Consider the following 16,927-nt stretch of genomic DNA (forward strand, 5'->3'; position numbering starts at 1 on the left):
GAAATTTCCACAATTAACTTCATACAGTATTTTACCATTCAGTGCTGCTGATCCCTGTTCATGTCCTTGTTCAATAGAGTAATACACAAACAGTGATGCTGGAAGAAAATGAAGACACCACAAGAATCAGGGGCTGGAGATACCAACAGAACCATGAGCTGAATTCACAGACAGAGCACAGCATGTCAGAATGATGCAAACAAGACAACTTTAACAGGCTTTTCTTTTTCAAGTTTTTTTTTCTTTTTCTGGAATAGAAACACATTAAAATATCAGCTCCCGCTGCTTGATCAGATGAAGACATGACGCATTTACTGTGCAGCTTCATATAGGAACACCTGAGCTACCTGGAGCAATAAGGCTTTGTTAATTCGTCCATCAGCAGCTCAGCAGCTCATTCAGTTTTTCATGTCATTTTCATAAGGCAAACAACGAAACAGAAGTTACTTTCATGTTTCAGAATTGGGATTAGTTGGCAGCTACATACGAGTATGTATTTGTTATGCAGTATGAATTCACACAGACCAGGTTGCTCAAGCAGTGCTGGGAGCAGTAAAGTCATTCATCTCAGCTGGAAGTCCAATATTACCTGCGGTAGCAGATGCTGTGGGGTTATCCACAGCATCCACGGGATGTTTCCTCCGCATCCCCATAAGGAACAGCAAAGTGCACCAATGGTTCATAGGAACAACGTTTTATTTCTACAGAACATGCTATAGAAAAACCAACAGACTTGTTGGCTTACAAAGCAAAACGTTTAAGTAAACATTATTTCAGACTTCAAGAACGTCGCCAATTGAACACACTGGCAGTTTTACTTTCCTCTTTGGCCAAATGCAGCATTTCACAGACTGCTTTTCCCAGCTGACTCTTTGTTTGCGGTACATTAAAGTAAGTTCTGGTGCTTGGGATATCCAGCCCACTTTCCTCATCCAATACAGCAGGAAAGACACAAACACGCCACTTAAATTAAAGAAAGAAAACATGGAGTAAGTGGAATCCGAGACTGCAAAAATATATACAAGCATTTATCTTTTTCCTGAACTAAACATTTCAGCCATAAAAATATTCAACAGCTGTACCCTATAGAACTAGGGCTAAGGCTATTTCAATTAGAACTGCTTTGTGTTTTAAAAATATAGGGCTGAAAGCCTTTTGGGTGATACTTATACATCCACGGCATGTCTAGGTTCCCTACGTGAATCATAAATCATTATGCAGAACACAAACTAGTTGTCTTAGCTTAATCTTGCATTATCCTGTTTAATTTCATCTCTCCTGTAAATATGTTAGATAACTAGATTTCACTGTCAGAATTAACATAAACAGAATATTCATAAGGCTTTTTTCTTCTCCTTCTGAGCTGTATACGGTAAAATACCCATCCAGTGCTTTGGAATAGGCAGATCTTCCTCCTAGTAAAACTGTGAAGCAAGGATAGCTTTCACCGCCAGCAAGAAGGTTTCTGAAAGTGCTCGGTAGAAATCCAGAGTTTACGTGGATAAAACCTCAGGATAACATCCATTTACTTACACGCAACTATTGTTAAATAATCCAAGTCAAGTCTACTTTACTATGAAGTGTGCAACAAGCAGAAGAAGCGAAGAACATCACGCTGAGTTCACATTCTTCAAGGTGCAAATCCCAGCTATTCCTGCCCAAAACCTTCTGTTTCTTCAGTTGCAAATAACAGCTTTTCCTTCAGCTGCTCATAATTCTTATAGGCTGGAAGGTCCAAGCGATTGAAACTGAAAACAAAGAGAAACCTTAAGTATTGAACAACAGTTTAAACCACCAAATATCCATTAGGAACACAGGCATATGAACTGTCCTGTTCAGAAGGAAAACTGCATTTGTACCCTCTAAAACACCTGTATCTTGACATGCACTTGTCTATGAAAGTGAGAGTTAAAGCACAACAAGCACCTGAGCAGCGATAACTTTCCAGAACTGGCAATGTATTTAGTAACAAGTCTCACCTAATCTCTCTTCTGTATCGGAAACTTAAAATCTGAGCATCTTCACAAAGCACCAGCGTAACTGAGAAACTGAGCAGAAGCTACATTTTCTCCAGCCAAGAGGGAGCATGAGCATGGCTATTTATTTTCATTGCCAAGATCGAGCGTGGTGATAATGAAAGATCAATCCCAAACTCTTTAAAAAAAGGACAACCTTAAGTACTAAAAGTAGCTTTATGTTTTTAGTGATGTGCAGATCCATGGCGTTTACAATGGAATCAGCTCCACAACAAAACTGCTTTTCAGAAGTTCAACTATTACTCAGCAGAGCTTACTGCCATAGCCCAGTGCTTTGCTTTCACACAGTCTCAGACACTTCCATATCACACCCACTTCCTAAAATCTCAAAGTAGATTTCCATCCATAAGAACAGAACCACAGCAGAGTTTGATCCTTCGTACTTACCAGGTGTGACTTCCAGGTAACCAGTTTTCCTTTCCAACTTTCTCAATGCAAAATTTTTGGGGTCTGTTGCTCCCTGTACAAAAATCAAACAATGAATTCTTAGGTCTAACTGCCTGTGTATACCAGTAGGTAATACGTGACAACAGCGCGTGAAAACAAGACTATAACTACTTGCAGAGCACAAAGACATTTGTCTCTCACTACATCCCTCTGAAGAAATCCACGTAGTGAAATGCATAAATATGAAGCGGTTTTCAAAGAAACTCAACCACTGAATGACATCGTTGGTTTGGTACTGGAAGGGATCTCTGGAGTTTACCTAGTCCTGCCATGTCCAAACCATGGATCAAGTCACTGATGCAAGGCGTGTTCACATTCCATCCATCCCTTTTTCTATCACCGCTCTACCAATATGCAAGACTCAGATTCCATATAAATTCATTAAAAAATACCCTTAAACACACAGCTTGGTCCTTATTAAGAAAAAAGGAAATAACTTGAGCATAAAATGCATTAAAGAGGGCTCGTTACCCGTGAGGTCAGCAAATCCTCCCACTGGTAATCTGCACGTTCCAGTAACGAACTGTAGAAATCTCATTCTCTTCTCATTATCTATTTATTTCCCAAACTGAAAAATAATAATTAACACTGATGTCAAGTTTAATATTGAAATGTTCACTTCCCCATCCCCCATGGGACAGCTGGATTAGCAGTTATCATGTACATTTACATGCAATGTATCTGTTGAGTAATTCTGACTATTGCTCACTAAGCTGTTGCTGTGTTCTTGTGTGGAAAAAAGAAGTCTACAAACCTGCCAGAACCACAATATCTGTCTGCAGGTTCTGCTATCATGCGGGTAGATGGTATTGCCTCTGCCAGTCATTCAGATCAATTTCTTGAATTCCACACAGGAGCACCTTTAGGGAAGAAAAATTTCATAAACATGGAAACTACGAGCTACTACTTTGCTTCTACAGCAAGACTATTGTACTGAAATACTACTGTACTTCAAAGCACCCACAATCACAGTACGCTTGGTTTTAATATTAAACTCTTAAACTTCCACAGCAAATAATAACATCCGTGGCAACAAAGAAGATACACCAGTCATGAAAACGAATGCATTTAGACTTATAAACCATACTTTCTCATTGCCTAACCATACCATTCTGTGCTAGAAATACGATGTTCTGCTGCAGAGTATAATTTGGAGAGACCAAAAGCAGCTAAAACCTGCTCCACTCTGTAATTTGACCATCCGCTGATATTTGGTTCTTATCTCCCTTGCTTTCCAGTCACTCACTCTTCCCTACGTGAATCATAAATCATTATGCAGAACACAAACTAGTTGTCTTAGCTTAATCTTGCATTATCCTGTTTAATTTCATCTCTCCTGTAAATTTGTCTTCACAAATAAAGCGTTACTGAAAGGAAGAGACAAAGCAGTGACATAACTGACTGTTATGGGGAAGAACAGAGCTGGGAGCCGCCCGTCCTGATGTGCATCCTGTCCTTCTGTGCCGTGGGTGCTGTGAGGAAGTGAGCACATGGGAACAGGGTCCTCAGGGACTGCAGGGATGTCCCCGTGGCTCTGGGATGTACCTGAGCAGCTGCCTGGGCTCAGTGAGCCAGCTCAGGGAGCAAAGTGCATTTTGGGGCACTCCACCCTACAAAAAGGTCCTTGAAAGCATCGCAAGGAGGCGACAAAGCTGGTAAGGGCTACGAGGTTCATCCTGTAGGAGAGGCTGAGGACCCCCGGCTCGTCCGAGCTGCAGGAGATGGGGCTGAGAATCCGTCCCGTGGCTCGTTGTGGCTTCCTAAGCAGGGGAATGGCACAGAGCTGCCCGTAACTGATGAAGGAAGCGGGGGAGGGCTGAGAAACGCGTCTTTGCCGTGGGGGTGGTCCAACGCAGGCACGGGCCCTTCTGGGGGGTGGTGGATGCCCCGAGCCCGTCACTGACCGAGTGGCGTTTGGACAATGCCCCGAATGTGGTGCTTAACTTCAGGGCAGCCCTGAAGCGCTCAGGACCCGCTCGGTCCCTTCCGGCTCCTCCATCCAATTTAATTGCCCCCGCATTTGTCCCATCCTGGGGCCGGCCCGGCTGCTGGAACCCCCGGCAGCGCTGCGGGGACAGCCGCCAGGTGGCAGCGCGGCCTGCGGTGCGGGGACGGCGGGCGGTGGGCGGTGTTGGCACCGGGGCCGTTTGCGGGATGTTGTGAGGTTCCTCCCTCCCTCCCAACTCCTTTCTGCCCCCCCCCGCCCCCGAGCCGCGCTGACCGCGCTGCAGTGCCCGCAGAGATGATGATGCTGGCACCGCGTTGTGCCCCACTCCGGGGTGATGGCGTCAGTGGGTCATACCTCGCACACTGGTTTGAAGGGAGCAGCAGGGAGAACCCGCTGGGCTCCCCCCTCATCCCAGCACCACACGTGCCAGGGGCAGCACCAGGCAGGTGGGTGCCAGGCTGGAGGCTTGGGCACATCCCAGGGCACAGATCCCCACTGCTTTCTTCTCTTGCTGCTGAAAGGAGCCAACCAGGATCAGGGACAGGACCTCAACTCTGACCAGCAGGAAAACTCAGGACAATGGAATGCAGTCTGCCAATCTTTTACCAGTTCAGCTGTGCTTTATGACTCATTATTGCAAAGACTCTTTTAGTAAAGTACCACCCTGGGGTATCTAACCACAAAGAAAAGGTTTTTATTAAATTAAAGGGTTTTTTTTTGTTTGTTTTTTTTTTGTTTGTTTGTTTTTTTAAACATACTATAATAACTACTATGAAGTTCAACTGTCAATCATCCCAGAAAGTTCACGAAGGAGATCATCCTCATCCTTCTCCAGGTCCAAGTCAATTTCTGCTTCCATTTCCCCTCCTGAGATTTCCAAGATGAACTTTTCAGTGTCATCTTCTACAGCCTTGGTGAGCAGGCTGACCTCCGGCAGGGCTGGAGCAGCAGTCTGGGAAGAAGGAAGACAAAGTCAATGATTGCTCAGGAGATCCTTCCTCTGCAGTGCTTCTCCTTCAGCACTGCTGATCCTGAACCCAACAAGGGGCTCCTGAAGGATGTTAACAACCACGGGAAGTCTGCAGAGCACCTCAGGTCTTTTTAACAATGCAGCAATAATGGACAAATTCCTTCACACTACAGAGGAATCACAGGGCTGCAGAGCATTGTGTACACACTGTCATTCATCCAGCATCCTGCACACAGTGACTACTTTGAAAGGAAACCTGCAGAACATTTCAGTTCTCCACACTTTCTGCAGCAGTTGTATCTCAGTATCAGCCTGACGAGGACAGCACTGACACTTCTTCCCCTCCTTACCAAAGCTGCTTTTTTAGCTGGAGGCTCCTCTTCTTCAGTGCTCGTTTAAATCAGCACAGTGCTAGAGCTGTTACATACCACATTCTATTTGAGCAACAGAAAGTCATTCCTGTTCCCCTACACAACATCCACCCACAGTCTGATTTCATTGAACACGAAGCCATCGTGACCTTTTTGTATCCAGTGCTCCCACGTTAACCTCACAAGTTGTACCTGGTGCCAGCAGGGTTACTGCCTCACTGCCAGATACAATCAGATCAATTCTGAGTTTGAGGAGAGCAAAGCTGTCTGGGAAAGCCATTGAAAGTACCAGGATTGTGAAACATGGCTGCAGCTCTTCACCAAAGGCAGGAAGGTAGGAATGCACTCATGATGGTGGCACATGGTGAGCAGTGAGACATGAGAACATGTGAAGAAATTGTGTCACTGTGTCCATCTTCAGAAGGGACTCACCTCTGCGGGTGCAGAGACAGCTTTGGGAGCAGCCCTGCTCCATTCCACAGTCTTTTCCTCTTCTCTTCCAGGTGCTTTAAAACAAGGAAAAAGAAAATCACTTGGTCAACAGCAAGCATAGAAAGAAACCTGAGTGCCAGCGTTTCCTCCATGTGCTTATTTCCTCACATTCAATAACAAAGAACACGAGAGAGGCGACATCTCGCAGTCCATACAGTATCCAAGCTCTTCCCTCCTTCACATGCTGTCTCTTCACAAAGCCTCTCTCACCTGCCCAATGAATAACTCACCCCCCTGACCTTTCTGACAGAGGTTGGCCCCCATGTTAAAAACTCAATCCAGGCTTTACAAACACGTTTACATATTAAAACAAGCAACACGCCAAAGATGAAGATAACCTTGGCGTCAACACACAGAACATGCCACACCAAAAACATGGCAGAAAGAAAGTACAGGAGAAACTGAATTACAAAACCTCACAGCGAATGAATTCTCCAGAATGAAGCAGGCAGACACCACGGATTCAATGGAAAAACACATGGATGGACATCTGGCACTACCTGCCTTTGCATTTGGTAAGAAATAGCCCAGGCAATTCTAAGCAAACTCCATTTGCTTGACAGGGGAAGCACTTCAGCAGAGCAGACAGTGAAACACCTCGTTACCTGCTGGCTTTGCGATCTGCTGCATCCGCAGGGCTTTCTTCTGCTTGATTTCTTCCAAGCTTTTAATATGCATTTCTTCCAATCGCTTGATTTTACGCGGTGGCTCTTCCAGTTTCTCGTTACCAGGCTCAGGTGGAGGGAAAATTCTCTTCTTCTTGCGCTTATCCTTAGATCTCTTCTCAGTAAGAACCTCTTCTACTTTTTGCTTCTCTTCTTCCAGTCGTCTCTTCTTCCAGATCTCCCCTGCTGGCTTGGCACCCTTCTCTGTCATCATCAAGAAAGGAGAAGCGTAAGGATTACAAGAAATTCCAACGAGAGCTCAAGTTTCCAGATTTGTCATAATATTACAGAATATACGTGTTCCCAACAACAACGCTCCTGAGAAAGAATAAGCAGAAAGCCTAGAGAATCTGTGCAGCAAACACCGATGACCATTTACCTCTCCTTGGTGCTCTGTCAACCTCGATCTTCTTCCCCAGCCTTTCTACGAGGCTGCGCTTCAGCGGAAGGCCACTGACATCAGCTACAGAGAGAAAACAACAACATTCCTAAGATAATTCCTTTGGAGAAAGATTTTTACAAGTCAACCACAAACTTTGGTTTCTCCAAGTGTATGTTCTCAAATTCACCTTTCAGCTGCTACACTTGTGTGCCACTTGGAGTCATCACAGACCCACGACACACTTTCCTCCCTCCTGCTTCAGCAGTGCCCTCCCATTTACGTGGAGGCAGCCAAACAGCAGCTCACAAGCAGCCCTTACCTACAGAGGATTTCCGTTTTCCAGGTTTATCAGCAGTATTCGGTTGACTCACAGGCACCTCCCCTAAAACAAAGAAAAACAAAGTGCTTATTTGACAGAAACCAACAGAATTACTGTCTTGTGAGCCCATTTCCCACCCAAAACAAATACAACCAAAAGACACCACTTTGACAGCCCTGACACAAAATAATATTGCAACTGTAATGCACTCAGGGTAAGTCCCAATTGTAATTTCTCCATTCCACTTAGGAGCCACCAAATGGAAGCAAAGGTACTCATCATTACCCTGCTTTGCAGGCAGCATCACAGTGCTGACCAGTGTCCGCACATTCTCCTTCTTAGGCACACGAACAATCTGAGATTTGAGCCGATGAGCAGGAGCTCCTGAAGGTCCTTCTGATCCAAGTGTTTTTATTCCAGCATTCAAACTGTCATCTGGGAACACAGAGCAGTAAATGAGACTGAGGGACAGAGGCACACGCTGAGGACCACAGCTCTGCAAACTGCCTCCTGCTCAGAAGCATGCAGAACAAACCCTGTCAGCTCTCCCCACAGCTAAGAGCACCATGGACCTGATGTCTGTCTGCTGCCCTCCTTTCATCCTTCTGGATATTAAAAGTAGGCTTTATCCCTTACTTTATCCCATCCATATGACATTAGATTCCTCTATCAGCAAATGTGGCTTTCACCACTGGTTGAAAAGATGCACATACAGGCACTTAAACTCCATGCTGTGGCCTCGTCTTGCTCTAATGATGTAAACAAAGGAGTTTACCTTCCTAATCTGAAAGTCACATGAAGTTACAAGGTAGGAACAAGATCATGGAAATAGCTGATTCCATTCAGCAACCCTATGTTCTGTTGTGTTTGTACAATGAATTGCTTTGGAGTTAATTGGCAAGTGCTTCTGATTAATCCTGGAATACCTTGTTTTGTATCAGCATCAGATTTTGTAGTGGAAATTATCTGCAATCCAAGATGGTTTTCTTCAGCTGGTTGCTGGACAGGTGTTTTTGTTTCTTCTCCCTCCTTAGAAAGCTGGTCTGTACAAGCAAAGAGAAAATCAGTCTCTTCAGTTATGCGGTAGGAATTCAATCAGATTATCCACTGCACAAAGATGGCAGGCAAGGCTGAAAACCCACACAGATAAATGCTGAGTCTCCACTTGCCCATCCAAATGGCTTCTCTGTGAACAAGGAAATCCCCCCCTACACAACATTCATCTCCCTGACACCCAGTAAAAGCTTAATTGCAGGAGAACAACCTGCAAGGCAAAGGCCACAGGAGCAGAGAGAAGCTGAGCATGCAAGATAAAACTGAGGTATCAGAAGCGCACAAAGTTCAGCTCTGAACCTATCTATCAGCTCACAAGTGAACGTTACCTGGCGTTCTTTATGACACTATACCCACCTGTGAGTAATAGAGTTAATCTTTCGTCCCTAAAAAAGACAAACTCACTTTGGCTTGGTGGAAAGAAAACCCCATTGAGGTAACGTCCCTTGGTGTGATGGAAGGCACAGTTGGATTTCTGGCAGCCTCCTGGCTGGTTCTCCCAGTAGCAGGAAATCATGCTGCGTTTTTTCTGAAGACAGAAAGGAAGAAGAGCTGATGGTAACGTGGACCTAAGATCTGCAAAGGGAGACTGAGCTCCAGATGGTGCCAGTGAGCAGACTGCCACAAAGCAGCACTCAAACACCACTCTGAAGAGTGCGCAGGCTGGGAGCACCAGGCTCACTGAGCTTTCCTAGCATTCTGTGGGTGAGGACACCAGTTTAGAAGGGGTTAAACTAACACACCTTGCAGAATGCTTGTCTGAATGATGTGGTTCTTTAGTATCTGTTGATAGAACACTGTTGGTATCAACTACAAGAATATTCTGCTATGATATACCAATGCCATTGAGCTCTCTTCCCTCTGCTTCCTCCCCTATTCTTAACCGTAGGAACCATCATCATTTCAAAGCAAATGAACCTAATCTGCAAAAGCACATTCAGCCCACCTAAAGAAATGAGAAGTGGGTTTGGTGATAAACTCTGAGGAGCCAACACTCACAGTGATCTCCATGTGCCTGAACCTGCAGACATTCCTGAAGCAGCGGCCCTCCTTCCACAGCGTGCAGATGGTTTCATTGCCCAAAGCGGCTTCACAGTGCCTGAAGGGACAGTTGTCTCCCTGTAACCCAATGGAAACCAAGAGAGGAAAATGAAATAGTACAGCCTGAGAACTGGCCATGCTTTGAGCTCATTTTTAGCGAGTTGCTCTATTGTACAATGCAATTAGTTATGAAGTTTGCTGAAGACCAGTAATACTTCTACTTATTCTACCCATTCCTCTTAACTTCAGAACTGAAAGAAAGAAAAAATGAAGGAAAAAACCCAAGCAGACCTTTTTACAAGTGGAATAGAAGTAGAAATAGCAATCATTTCCTTTAATCGACATGCTGGACGAGCGCACAGAAGCAGTTCTGGTCTCGGGGATCTCTTTGCAGCTCTTCCTGTGCTGCTCAAAGAGCTGGCTCGTGCTTCCTTGGACTGAAAGTCTTCTACTGTCTTGATCAGTGAAATCTTCTTTTGAAAAGGAACCCTAAGCAAAACACCAAAAAGCAGAAAAGAATGAGGAATGCCCACCCGTCTTCCCAGCTTTGTTCTCTTCATTCAATCAGTCTCTCAGGAGCAGTTGTTTCAAAACATTGCCCTCCTCAACACTGGTCAAACTCTAGTAACATCACCCTGACTCAGCACGGAGTCCCTGGGCTGCACGGCTGCAAGCCCTCCAATGGAGCCCCTCCTTCAACACCACGAGTGACAGCAGTGAGTAACCCCAGCACATTTGTCTGACCGCTGCAGGTCTTCAAGCTCAACCACCTGGACAACCTCAGCAAATACAGTGATCTTCAAAGCTTTGCAGTTCACTTCTCCTGTAGGCCGAACCAACACTGAATCCGTGAATTAATTAATTATAACAGGTTAGGAAGAATTTTCCTCCTCACTTTGCCTATGTCAAATTCTGTAAGTTGGAATTTCTGGTCTTCAAGGATTCTTCACCTTTGAAGAATCCACAAAAACCATCCTCCGTCTTTATTACCTGTACAGCAAAAGCATGCCAGTGCGTATCAATACACAAATCCACACACATGTGCCTGTATACTGTAACTCAGCACTGCATGGAGCTGCAGCACGATCTGCTCAGCCACAACAAGGGTTTGGGTTGGTTCATTTTTTTTTTTCTTTTCTGATGTAAAAATCAAATATTTTGATATTTTAGATTTGTTTTGTTGTTGTATTTTTTAAGGTACCAAATGCAGTAAAACCTGCAACCAGGCCAGACAGAAGATCAAATTCAAGTGATTCAGAACTCTTTCATTAAAGTGCTGCACATTTCTGAGCTAAGCATTTCCGATAGTCAATAAAAGTTGGAACCTTTTACTCACACAGACACTAGTGAATTTTCGAGGAAATTTTTTTTTTTCGGGTTCTCAAGTTAGTTGCTGGATTGACTGCATGACAAAGGGAACAAAAACAGCACTTAAGGACAAAGTTCCCTTCCCTCCTCCAATACTGATAGAAATGCTGCCTTTTTACCTTTAGTACCTTCACAACGGATTGGCAGATTCCTACGTTCCTAAAGACCTCAATGCTGCTCAGCACAGACACCGGGCACCAACTGTCACTGGACTCTGCACCATGGAACACGCACACAGCTCAGCACTTCTGTTTCCTCACAATTGGAAGGGTTCTGGAATTGGGAGCATGAAGCGGACTAGAAATACCTCACATCCCTCTGCTCCTTACAAGCCCTTCCATTTTAAAACCAGATAAGCCCAGACACATCTGTTAGCACAGCAGCCCAAATGCTAACCAGAACACACAGTGTGTAACGCTGAAAGTACCAGTTTAATGCCGCGCCACAAACCCTATATAGTGGTACAGGTGACCACCCCTATCAGATACCCATGACCTCCATGACTCCACTGCTGGTGCATGCAGGCACCACCTGCCCAATACCCAACATCTCCCCCCTCTTTATTATCTGCAGCCCCTGTAAAGGTTCCCCTGCATACTCCCTGTTACCCCAAAGGTGATTTGCACATTTAAGGCTATTCCGCAAATGAATCAATCATTAAACATATGCGAAAAACAATGAAACTGTCATAATAACATACCGAAGAGATGCAGCTGCAGTGACTACAAACCTGAAAGCACACAACAGCAATCTGCCTAATCTGTGACATTCATCTGCCAAACCTCATTTGGTCTCAAACCTCTGGGGTTCACCCCTGCAGGAAACAGGTTAGCCGTAACTCCCGCTCCTCCTTGGCCGATTCAGTTAACTTTCTAAGAGCACCAAGGGTGCCAAGGGTGGGTAGCAGCTTCTGTGCCTCTTCGTCCCCTGCAAAAGCTCACAGAACTCCATGTTGGCTTTCTCTAATGCTGACCAACTCACACAGTGAGAAGCTCCGTCAGCCAGACCTCTCCGCATTATCCACATAATAAGCAGATTGAGGTCCTCATCACACACTCTGTGTCATTTCTTGTCAGCATGTCCTGTCGCATCCCTGGCTCTCCAGCAGGACTGTAATGCTGGGGTGAGCAACACTGGGCACTGTCAGTGTGTTTTTCTTGCAAGCATCTTCCAGGGAAATACGTGCAGGCGTTCCCCACTCTTGGCTGTATCTCTGCAGTGCTGGGTCCTGTGTGAGCAGAGTTCTCTGCCCCAGAAGCCAAGTCACTGTTGTGCAGAGCTCAGCCTCGGGGTGAATGTGCTCCTGAGTTTGTCCCAGTGCAAGGACAACCTTCTCTTTGCCCTTTAGGAGCACCTCTGGTGCTGATGGGTGCTCTGCTCTCAGCAACCACCCAAATAATGTTGTTTCCATCAAATACTGCAGCCACACGGGGTTGGTGTTCACCACGTCGTACATCAAAGTTTGGGACATCCGGGACTCAGCGCGCTGCATCCGCACCCTGATGTATGTAGTGGAAAGAGTGGCTGTGGGGGACTGTGGGCAGCTCTGTCTTTGCAGAAGATGGTGTGAGGAACTCCTGGGGTCCCACAGGCTGGAAACAGAGCCCAGCTGTTTTAGGATCAGTTCCTACAGCTGTAGGAAACAGGGAGGCTTAGGGAGATCTTGGAATGGAATCTGTGGGGACCCTCTGCAGCAAAGGCTCAAAGGAAAGGATCTGGAAGAGCTTTTCAGCACATCCTGGGGGTGGCCAAGAGCACCAGCCAGAAGGGATGGGGATTCTCTTTTTTGCTTCAACTAATATGCCACAGGAAGACGACCACATTAACCCAGCTGTATTTGTTGTTGTTGTTTATCTACAGCGTAAAGCATTTCCCTTGGAAAGTCTCTGCTGCCACTCATCGTACAACAGACTTAAAGCACAGCACTTGGCACCTAGCAGTGCTGTGAAGGGTTGGAAAGGCAGCGCATCATTGTGCTGAGGGCCAAGAGACGGTTCAGACAACAGAAGCATTTGTCCACATTTCTGACATGAAGGCTGTCGCCTCCCGATCCGGCGACAAATCAAGGCTGCTGTGTGAAAGTACCGTGCCTCCGCACACGGGAACGGACGGGACTCACACACAGTGTGTAACACCGAATGTACCAGCTTAATGCCACGCCACAAACCTACCCAATGCCCAACAGGGGGGACCAGTCAATGCTGCTCATCAGCCATCAACCCCGGATGCTGGAGAAGGCAGACCATGTTGTGGTGCTGGAGCATGACACCATGGCTGAGATGGGGACACCCACCGAACTGAGGACCCGCGGTGGATCCTACAGCCGGCTGCTGCAGCACTGAGGACCACAGGGCAGCTGGAGTGGGATGCGATGGGACATGGGGAGCTGTGGCTGTCTCCGCTCCCCGCTGCAGGATGGGAAGAGTGGGATGCTCTGGGATTTGTATGGAATAAAGTGGAGATGTTTTGTAGAGGAGCAGGTTGGGATGTGGGGTGTGGGCAGCTCAGCCTCAGTGCATGGTTGGTTATGGAAGCTGGGTGTCTGCCCTCAGAATGTGGCTGTGGCAGCACTGTGGGTTATGGGGGGGAAGCACAGCTCAGCCCAATACTGGATGAACTTTCCAGTCACGTCTTCATGCCAAAGCGTTGCAGACAGCACAGGGAGTGCAAAGGGGAGGAGGAGAGCAGCAGTGTGAAATGGAGCAATGGGCAAAGAGTGTGGGGTGGGGGGAGGAGGGATGAGGAGAGGTCCCCTCATCCACCCCAACCCTGAGCACGGCACAGAGCAGAATGCAGGCAGGCTGAGCACAGAACAGCCCAACACTTTATTTCACAAGAAGCAGCACAGGAAAAGCATAACAGCATAGGAAGCAGAGGGAGATGTGAGAGGTAGAGGGGATGGGGCTGTGTTCATCACCGACCCCAAATGCTTGTGTGGCCAGTTGGCCCCTTGCAGGCTGAAGCACAGCACTCAGACGGTTTGGTTACTTCCTGTGTGAAGAAGAAGAGATGGTGTCCCATAGGGCCACGTTCACATCCCAACCCTCAGCTCCCTGCAGAGTCCCAGCCCAGCCCTGGTGCAGCACCACAAGGAGCACAAGGAGCACAGGGAACCCTTCCAACCCCCAGCCCCACACCGCAGCTGTGCTCGAGTTGCTGGTTCCACCTTCCTGGCCTGTAAGGTAAGAAGAGCCATTGTCTCAGCCCAGTTTGTAGGAGGGAGGCAAGGTTCTTTGATATACGTATACCTGGTGCGGGATTAAGAAACAACGGTTCAAACATTTGTCCGACCAGTTTATTACAAGACTTTATCAGGGAGATGGGGAAGGGGAGGACAGACGCTATTATGGTGTAGGGTGATGGGGAAGGGAATGCAGTAAAAATATGAAATAGAAGCAAGGAGTCTCTGTAGGAAGCAAGAGGGAGATATTCACCACCATGGATCCATCGAGGTTTGTAGTTCAGTCATTGGTCTTCAGTCGTGGTGGGTCGTCAGGCGTTGTTCTGTTAATGGTGACCACGATGACAATTTCCAATGGTAGCACCAACTTATTTATATGTCCAAAGTGGGCAAGTCAGCTCTCTTTGGAGTGACAGCTCGAATCCAAAGTAGTTGAGTCAGCACTCCTTGGAATGGAAGCTTCTGGCTCTGGGATCTTAGCAGAAATTCCTTTGTTCCCATCTTCTGAGCCTTGCCAGCAGATAAGAGGGAGCAGGGATACCCATCCACATCCTGTTTTTCACAGGGCACGATGGCTTCATTACCCAGTTTTCCCACACCAAGCTGGAGCTATTTAGTCCCGGGCCAGATCTTCCACTCATAAACAGTCCTGAGCACTCTTCTGGAGGCAAACAGCTCTGAAGGAAGGTGCTTTCAAATATTCAAATACCCAAAAAGTGATATTGATTGTCACACGGTAGCACCCATTACTTGCCACTTCAATAAATCATTGAGAGTCTTCTCACAAGAAACACCTCAGGAAGCAAGCTTGGAGCCAGAAAACAAGGAAGGACTCTCACAGCCATGAGCCCCAGCCCTGTTCATGCTGTGGGGCATGGAGCAGCTTTGAGCACCAGGAAGGGGAACCCTGGGAGAAATCGGGGACCTCAATGCTGCCCTGGCACTGGGCAGAGGTGGGGGACAGCGCTGCCCTCATCACTCACTGGGTGCCGTGTTGTAGCCTTTCTCCTTCTTCCCTGCAGACAGAGAGATGCATCAGCACAGGTTCACATCACAGCCAGGCTGAGGGCTCCTGAGGGAGCCTCAAATCCCCCCACAGCCCCCACTGTCCTCCTACACCCCTCCACTTTTACCTGCATGGCGTCTGTAGATGATGAATCCATGGCCAGCCATGATGGCAATGGCCACAATGGCGACAACCACCCCCACCACGTTGGGCACCAGGCTGGACTGTGACCGCTCTGGGGGAAGGCAGAGCTGTCAGCAGGGGAAGGGGCAGCCCAGAGCCCCCCAGCCCCACATCCCCTCACTCACCCTATGAGTAGAGGCTGGGTTGGGGCAGGCTGGCGTGCTCCACGCAGCACTGGTACTTGTCCCCGTCCCCAGGCACCGTGTCGATGGTGACCAAGGTGTGGTAGGTGCCGTAGCTGTTGGGCACGATGCCCCCCGAGTGGGTGTCCTGGCCCAGCACCATGCTGTCCTTCATCCAACTGACGGCGATAGGCTGTGGGTAGAAGCCGTGAGCGTGGCAGGACAAGGTCAGGATCCCGTCGGCCTTCTTCCCCCACACTCACACTTCGGGTTGCTCTGAAGGTGGGCGGCAGTGAGGGCCGGGCTGAGCTCCCCACGCTGAGCCCCCGCCCCACCTGCAGTCTCACACCGCAGGCCCCCCCTCACCTGTCCTCCCCAGCTCTGCCTTCCCGTTCTCTACATGTCTTTGCAGCCACTGCACACAGGTTTGCTCCAGGTAATGTTTCCGTCTCTCAGCATAACCAGGTTCCTCCCACGCTCTCTTGGTAGGAACTGCCTCTGGAACCGCTGCAGTAAACATCATCGTGTCTTTGTCGAAGGCAATGAAGTCTCTCCCATCATAGCCATACTGATGATAGCCCCGGGTGGTGCCGTCCTCGAGGATGTCACAGCCCAACATCCGCTGCCATGTGTGAGACCCTGAAACACAGCCAGGCAGGGGTTGATGGGCCCCTCCAGCTCCAGGGGACCCACTGTACTGGGGATGGGGTTGGGGTCCCCCAGGGTCGAGCTCGGTGGGGCTGTGACGGGCAGCCCCGGGACGGTGCCGCCGGGCAGGACCAGCCCTGGGGGGTGCGGGCGGCAATGCACCATGGAGCCCCATCCCACAGCATGGAGCCGTGGTGCCAGCTGTGCTCACCGCCGCTCTGCTTGTGGCGCCGTGCCGCATTGACCAGGCTCACGCGGCTATTCTGCTCATTGCTCAGTGCTCTCTGGGTGTTCCTGTCCCAGTACTCGGGATCCACAGCTCCAGGTGCCTTCATCCACTCGGTGCAGGGCACGTAGCTCTGACCAGAGCTGTTGTAGTGCACGAAGATTTCGCCATCCACGTACCCCACTTCAAAGAACCAGGGCTGCTCGGGGCCGGAATCCGTCATCCCTATTTCCAAGTACCGCATGGAGTGGAGCTCTGCGGGGTCGGAGCGCGGCGACCCCCCCTTTTTTATTAATTAGCAAGCTACTGCCTATAGAATAACAACACTACTTATATTAATAACATAACCATTATAACTCAATCAAGGCCTCGATTGACAATACTCTAGAAGTGAAAAAAGAGACAAGTCAAACACAGCATAACAACATTACTGTTAAACCTACTAAAAAGAACAAACGCGTTTGCTCTG

At 47.8% G+C, this 16,927-nt stretch overlaps 1 long non-coding RNA gene and 1 pseudogene across 3 annotated transcripts; both read right to left on the minus strand.

The window, feature by feature from the left end:
• Positions 1 to 678: 678 nt before the first annotated feature.
• Positions 679 to 3,650, minus strand: LOC146757121 (uncharacterized). 3 transcript variants are annotated; one of them, XR_014937110.1, is made up of 5 exons: positions 3,238 to 3,635; positions 2,955 to 3,051; positions 2,424 to 2,496; positions 1,534 to 1,748; positions 679 to 963 (listed from the first exon to the last, which is right to left on the minus strand). It is a non-coding gene; the product is annotated as an uncharacterized LOC146757121 (long non-coding RNA). The 3 variants fall into 3 exon arrangements; XR_014937109.1 differs by having other exon boundaries at positions 679 to 1,748; positions 3,238 to 3,650; XR_014937111.1 differs by lacking the exon at positions 2,955 to 3,051 and having other exon boundaries at positions 679 to 1,748; positions 3,238 to 3,643.
• Positions 3,651 to 4,243: 593 nt separating this feature from the next.
• LOC146757122 (class I histocompatibility antigen, F10 alpha chain-like) lies at positions 4,244 to 16,927 on the minus strand (annotated as a pseudogene).

This window comes from Coturnix japonica, chromosome 24 (genome assembly GCF_054131305.1).
Source record: "Coturnix japonica strain WE chromosome 24, WE-NBRP24, whole genome shotgun sequence".
NCBI lineage: Eukaryota > Metazoa > Chordata > Aves > Galliformes > Phasianidae > Coturnix > Coturnix japonica.